The sequence below is a fragment of the Tachypleus tridentatus genome, chromosome 13 (genome assembly GCF_004210375.1).
Source record: "Tachypleus tridentatus isolate NWPU-2018 chromosome 13, ASM421037v1, whole genome shotgun sequence".
Taxonomy (NCBI): domain Eukaryota; kingdom Metazoa; phylum Arthropoda; class Merostomata; order Xiphosura; family Limulidae; genus Tachypleus; species Tachypleus tridentatus.
In genome coordinates this window covers 264,746,484-264,753,797 of record NC_134837.1, presented here as the reverse complement: position 1 = coordinate 264,753,797, position 7,314 = coordinate 264,746,484, and the positions used below count along the sequence as shown (strand labels likewise).

Genomic DNA, 7,314 nt, shown 5'->3' with positions numbered 1-7,314 from the left:
AAGAGCCAGTGACATCATAAAGTGTAGGATGTAGCTTTAGAAAGATTTAATTGGAGGTGGATTTAAAGTCATTTCTTTCCTACGCATTAGAAAACACTTTATCTTTACTAACTAACGGTTGTTGTTCTAACCAAACGTTAAATACTACTAATATTGTAGACATTTCCAAGGAGGATGAAAGTCCTTGCTACTGTAGTAATTATATGTAGTAATACTAGAATGATTAAGTCACATTTGAGTTTTGATTAGTAGCTCATGGATCTAGGGAAATAAGGTATTTAATAAAGTTGTGGTTTAACTACAATAATCAAGTGTGAAGAGGTACGTTGAATATTTGTGAAGTTTCAGGTAAGTGATTTCAGGTTAATAAATGCAACGGAATACAAGGTTTAATTTATTAATTTTGAAAAACGATAAACAAACAATGTAACAAAGTAAACAAACTAATAAAATTCATAAAACAGGAACCAGACCAATACGTGCAGGGAATTTTATTCTGTCTTACTGCAAGTGCATGACGTACAACTGCAGGCTTCTCCTTCTAGAAAGAAAAGAAGATTACATGTAAAATACAAATTGAAGTTTAAACAAGGGACAAAAACCTTTAGTAATAAATTAAGAAATTATACACTATGAACGAACTAGTAAGATTCTACTTACCTGTACACTTACATTGACCGGCAGTTTCTGCTTTTTTACTGCACGTGGTGCACTTACAACCGTCTTCTTTACCACATGTGCACTTCTCGATACATGTGCATGTAGGATCTTGAAAGAGAAATGTGGCACAAATTAATCAGGTGTTACGATAGATTGACGTTCACATTAATAGTTGGTTATGTCAGGAACGTTACTTAGTTACGTAGTTCACGACAAGTCAATGAATGAACACATTTCAATTTTTGTAATGCACAGAACATTAACTCATAATGAAGTGTATATCGTGTAGTTTTGTTTCGACACTTAAATACAAGTCATTAAGATAAGAAATATTCTTTTAATAGGAGGTAAAATGGTTTAGGCTTACAACTGGAAACGAACTGTTAAAATTGCTAATGAAAAGCTTCTATTATTTTTAGATTAATATGTTAGACAACAGGCTTAACCTTCATGTTCCAATAACACCATTTAGATAAAGGAGACAAGTTTAGTATGAAACCTTGGGAATCAGTTTACTTCAGTGGTAAATTAGGAAGTCAGTGGGAGGGGAGTAACCCCGCAAAAGTGAGAGGATTATTGTTGTTCAGACACAAGCTGCCTTAATAGCTATAGGTAAATAAAAGTTATATTTGATTAAAGGCATATGTAGCATGGAAATTTTATGTGTATAGTTTGATTTACCAAATAAACCGGCATATATTTTTCACCTATGTCAACAACTTATCAAACTGAGCGTCATTTTTGTTAAATTTGGTATCATAAAAAACTACCTAGATATTAAGGTTATCTGTTACAGCTGTAGATACTTAGGGCTGGTGATGTTCTAAAGATAGTTTAGGTAATATTTGATAACATATCTAGTTTCATGGATTGTAGTTTCAAATAGAAAGTTATTACAGTAAGGGGTAACTGATGAGCATTTAACAAGTTATGTATTCAAGCTACTTTATTAACGGTAGGTTTAAGTACGAAATGGTATCAAAGGCCATTTAAGCAGTATCGTTAAACAGTTAAGAAGCTACATATGAATATTTAGATTTATACAATTCAAAGATATTTCTGGAAGTTATTGCTAGAGGGATGCTAGAGGGAGTAAGAAACACACATTGGTGAAATAACAATGGTGTAAGTTTGCATTGAACACTTGTGACCATTTAAGTCATTTACGTGAATGAACGTTCTAAAAAGACACCTTCCTTTATTTTTATCCAAAGAACTCACTGCAACCGAAGAAACCAATGAGCTTATAGTCCAACGGTCCTTTAACTGTTGATTTATTCATTAAATCTTGAGATCAAGTGCTATTTATTGTCACTGAAATATTCTTAACAAGTACAGAAGTGCGTCGTAATTGCTGGAAGTTCTACCCATTTTTCTTCACAACCTATTTCTTTTGTTTCAGATTTTGATCCCCAGAGGAATTCAGCTTAAACATCTTGAAATAGATAATTAACGTTGATTGGAGCAAAAGTGCATGCAAACGGTTTCAGAGAGAAAGTTAAAGCCGTTCGCTGTCGTCCAATACAAACTGCCCTCAGTCGTTTATTGTATCTGCTGTTCCATATACCTCATGTTCGAAGAGTGACATAAGATGCGAGAATCATCGACAGAGGGTGTTAGCAATAATGAGAGTTGTTTAGTGACGGCATACTCAAGTGTAACATTGATATTGTCATTTGAGAAATCCTTTTCCAATGTTTCAAGTCGAATCATGTGGTCCATGGTGGAGCACTCTCGTTGGAACTCAGTGGGTGAGGAGGTTGATTCGAGAAACCACTAAAGACAAACAATAACCATCCTATAAAAGGTTTAAAAGACAATTCGTCAAAGTAATTTGACGTTTATTTCAAGGAATCATGGGTTCCTTCCCAGTCTTCGAGGGAGGTAGGACAATAGCCTGGCGCTAGGCATAACATTCTACTGCCAGATCAAGTTAAGAACAATCAGAAGAATAGCAAGAGATAAATGGTGCAGCATGTTATAGTGTATATCAAGTCCAAACGATGTACTGCCAGTTTGAGTTCCATTAGTGCAAAAGGGACGATTGTAGTGAAAAGAGAAATCAGCTCGATAGGAAAGAGGTGATCGCTTTATCAGATTCTTGATAGCCAAAAAGGTGAAAGAAGCAGGAGTGCTAGATATCCATCACAAGCTTTTACCTAGAGTATCGGCGATGCTCCGGGTAGCAGCTACTTAGTTATCAGAGAGCAAGATCAAGAGGGACAGAATTACATTGTTCAATGACCTATCAATTCTTGTCCCTCTACACTGGAACTGGTGGTATAAGATAGGGAAGTTATGAACTGAATCCAATACCATTTCTAGCATTGGCTTCTTACCCACTGGGTAAGTGCACGGGCATACTGGAATGCGATATGGTTCGAAAGCAGGATATCTATGGAAAATATCCCAGGCTCGTTTTTTAAACCTTCTGTGCCACGTGACAGCCAAGATTCCACCACGAAAGAGAATATAGTGGAAAACGTGTCCAGGTTTTAGGAATACATTTAGCAGCTGCTTGTATAATACAGTCAGTTACTGCTGCCACTAAGTCGTCAATTGACAGCCTGCAGACGATGGCAGCATCGATCAAGTTATGTGAGGGCAGTGTAAGAAGGCATAATCCAGCTTCCACTTGGGCACGCAGGGCATCGACCACAGCTAGTCTCTCAAAATTATAGGGAAATAGTTTGCTTTCTTGGTTATTGTCAACCCTCAACGAGAAGTGAGAAAGTAATGAGTGGAAGCAAATTCAAAGATCTATAGTAGTAAAGGACTAATTAGATGCATGAAAATAAAACTAGGATTGAAAGAGAAATGTTGCTGTCAGAGAGCAAACCCTTCTATTAATATCAGTACTTCCCCAGAGGGGAGGCTATCCATTACAGTTTGACAGGATTAAAAGGGAGACAGCAGCCGTTCAATGAAAGCATAAAGGTATGATTGCTCCCAAGTCTCTTCAGGCGACAGAGAGAGAACAAAGTGATGTTATGACCTAAGGAAACAGATTGTTACGGCTTCCAAGGATGTGTCGAGTGGCAAAGACAGGGTGGGAACATTGTTCAATACATAGTGCCATACCTCCATCCATTCGTAAATCACACAGGCCATCTTTTATCTACAAACAAAATTGCCGAAAGCTGACTGTAACGTCGGCAGAATTAAGAAGTGTTTCCTGTAAGGAGAGATAAACAGGATAGTAGGAAGCATTCAGAGTTTTTATGTAATCCAGATTCTAATGTAAACATCGACAGTTCCATTTACGTGTAGAGGAATTGGGTGGAGAACCCTTCCGTTTACGACCACGTTTTTTTTTCCTTACTATCCTTATTCGAGGGAGGTATGTCGACCTCGATGGATCCTGCCCTGGGTCAACTGGATGAGTCTTTGCTGTTGGAAGGCGATTTCAATGACTCATGACGGGAGCAAATGATTCCTTTGCATCTTAATGGGCAGATGCATCCGAGGGAAGGCTTGTACCCACAACCAAAAGATGTGGATCTTAAGGTTTGGAATACATGTTAAATACAGAGAGGGGTGTTGGAGTTAATTCAACTTAACCATAAAGGTTAAGCTTTTTATTTGAGAACGATTTTGTTTGAGACAGATCTGTCTGCACCCCCAACTCTGGTACTTCGCTGACGGTAGCCCTAGTGGACCAGCCAATTGAATTAAGGGGGACCTGAGGTCGCTTGTCTACAGGAATTGAAAGAAAAAGTGGTGAGGATCCATTAGGATCCTCTTCTCCTTCCCTTCACGGGTCGCCACGCACAGGAAATACGTGGATGGATATTTAGATCCCATAGGAGGTGAACTGAACCTTCTCTTGGAGGTCCCCTTACCAGGTAAAGGGGTCCATGCCGAGGGGAAATATTTGTGGAAGGTTCCTTGGGAAATGAATTACACATTGTTTCCCCCCCCCTCTTCTATTTACATCTCTTAAGCTTGGATTGTAGTTGTCACCACAATAACAAAAATGTTTGACGAATCATGTTGGTTTGTTTTAAAGGGGACACCGCGCTATTTGACAATATTACCGATGTCACCCAAGGAATCGACTGGCAGTATAGAAGACTTGCCATCACTTTTTCCTCTGTGAAGGAATATTGTATCATTACACGTATAATTGGCGTCTCTCCGGGTTGAAACATCTACTGTAAATAAAACGAATTAAACCAACATTAAATCTGATTAATTTCTCTTGTGAAGAAGGATGATTTGCATTCAAAATAAGCCTATTTCTCAGTTTGAGAGAATGAATCTTTCGATCAAATAAAAGTGAATAAATTTGGAAGAGCAGGCAGCTGTATTAAAGCTGATGTTATGGACAGCACTGTTAAGTAGTGGTTTCTTAATAGTTACCAAAGAAGCAGTCTCTTTAGGCAGTTTTGTTTTTGTAGAATACATTAACTCGTGATCATTGGGTTGCGACTCAGACTAGCTGAATGTTTAGCACTTTTTGAAGGTGTTGTCCGAGAGATTACCATGCGAAATAAAGAACTAAGATAAACACTGCAAACACCTACATTTGTTTTCCTTGCAATAACGTTTTAATACATTTGTTTTTCTCTTATAAAATTCATTGTTGGATGATCATTTTAGTAGCTTCGGACGTCATGAAGATAATTTATAAATTAGGAAAATTTAACGTGTGTGATATAACAAATACTGTAGTAAAGACCTTACAGAGCAAAAAAACATTAAGAAAAGAAAGCTTTCCATATGGCAAAATTCACCGCTTCTGAAGCAGCCATTACTTCAACGTGTACCGTACAAGTTACCTGCATTTTGTATAATACAATACGTTTGACAATTTCTATGTTCCAGCACTATCGCTTTCTCTGCCCATTAAGAGAAGCTTTTGTGAAAGCAAAGTCAGGTCTATATGCGTATTAACATTTTGTGTTCGTTCTTTTTGGAGGATATGCCTTTTGATAAAATATCGGAATACGCCGAGAATATTGTGTCAAATTAGTAAACTGGACCGAACATCGGGACAGACCCCTCAAACTGGGACGCATGGTTGGCTTATTTTTAAAGAGTGTTCCGCTATTATTGCTGTTGTAATGATTGGTTGAAATTTGACACTGTTGTTACAGTTATTTCATAGTTTTCAATAGAGTTAATTTATTTTAACATGGGTAGCTGTTAATAACCGATAGCTCCGAGAATTCAAATAGGTTTGTTCTTGTCGAGCAGAATAAACAGTTAGTGGACGTGCACAAGGTAAGGGGGTTTATTACCATTTGTATAGAGGTAAAAGTAGTCACAACATTTAAAAAAAAGTAATTTAAACCCAACGGAACACTAAAAGATTATAAACCATAAGTATTAGAATATGAATAACTTCTGGTAGTCAGGTAAATGATAAATAACTGTCCGAATATCAGGAAAAAAAACATTGTATACACCTTTACACTGACGACTTCTTTCAGTTTTTTTTGTTGCACGAGATGCACTTAGTCTTCCTTGCCACACGTGCACTCTTTGATACACGTGCACATTTGATCTTCAAGGAAAAGAATGACAAGTGTAGCATAAGTTAGGTACGAATGTTTCATTTCTTTTAGTTCTAGTACTAGAAGTAGGTCATTTAAATGAAACGTTACCTTGTTATCAATATTTAATAGTAATACACATGTAAACACCTGTTAATATATTGTATATTAAAATACATATTACCCTGATAATTACTACACCTTTATATCATGATTTTGTTACAAAAATTAAGGTTTGAAATAAGTTTCGTGTAATAAAACATTAAATATATTGGGAAGTGGAAAGTGTAGTTTTAGGTTTTCTAATCAAGTTTCAGTGTTCAGTCAAAACAAATTGTTAAGTGTGGCTTAAGTTTCAATAAAATATTATTGCTAGTGTTTTAAATAGAGATATTAGGGCCACTCATTGTAAGTAAGTGAGTTAATTGTTGAAGTGTTTTTAGAAACACTAAAAACCTATTTATATCCAAAGTTTCATATTAAAATTGATAACCTTAGATATATAAAATACCTTTAAATAAACTTCACCTAACTATTTGTTTATTACTGCCTTACTCTTACCTCATATAAGAACACTTTACACTCATTATCTAAACTAAACTAATCTGATATAAACATTAATAACATTTATTATTCAAATCAACTTCCACATGTACTTTCAGCTCTCACTACTTCTCTGTAATACTACTTAATACAACCTCGTTTCCAAATACTTTAGATGTACATCTTAATCTATCAATCATAACACAAAAGAAATAATAACCTACCTCCACTACACGCTGCGTCTGTCATTATTAATAACTGTAAAATTTTACTATCTCCCTCTCAAACTATAATTCTCGTTTCTTCTTGCTGTGGTTGAAGTTTTTATTTGAATCGTGTTAACGATTCTTGTGCAAAATGTCCAATAACGTACCGTGTGTTATTTCTAGCCAATCATGATGAACAAACATGTCCTAATTACAATAAACAGTAACATATCTAAATATTTCATATAACCGGTCTAAACTTGTATAATATAGTTCACTGTAGTGTCTACTATTGGTGATAAAAACACACGTAACTACACATCTTTAGGTATATCGGTTTCTAATATTTTTCCAATTTCTGGTGTTTAAACCTAAATATAATACTAATACCTCATGTCAAACTCATC

The 7,314-nt window shown here is 35.9% G+C and overlaps 1 long non-coding RNA gene across 2 annotated transcripts; it reads right to left on the bottom strand.

The window, feature by feature from the left end:
• Positions 1-381: 381 nt before the first annotated feature.
• Positions 382-7,065, bottom strand: LOC143239306 (uncharacterized). Of its 2 annotated transcripts, XR_013021112.1 has the most exons (4): positions 6,926-7,027; positions 6,072-6,169; positions 661-768; positions 382-541 (listed from the first exon to the last, which is right to left on the bottom strand). It is a non-coding gene; the product is annotated as an uncharacterized LOC143239306 (long non-coding RNA). The 2 variants fall into 2 exon arrangements; XR_013021111.1 differs by lacking the exon at positions 6,072-6,169 and having other exon boundaries at positions 6,926-7,065.
• Positions 7,066-7,314: the final 249 nt, after the last annotated feature.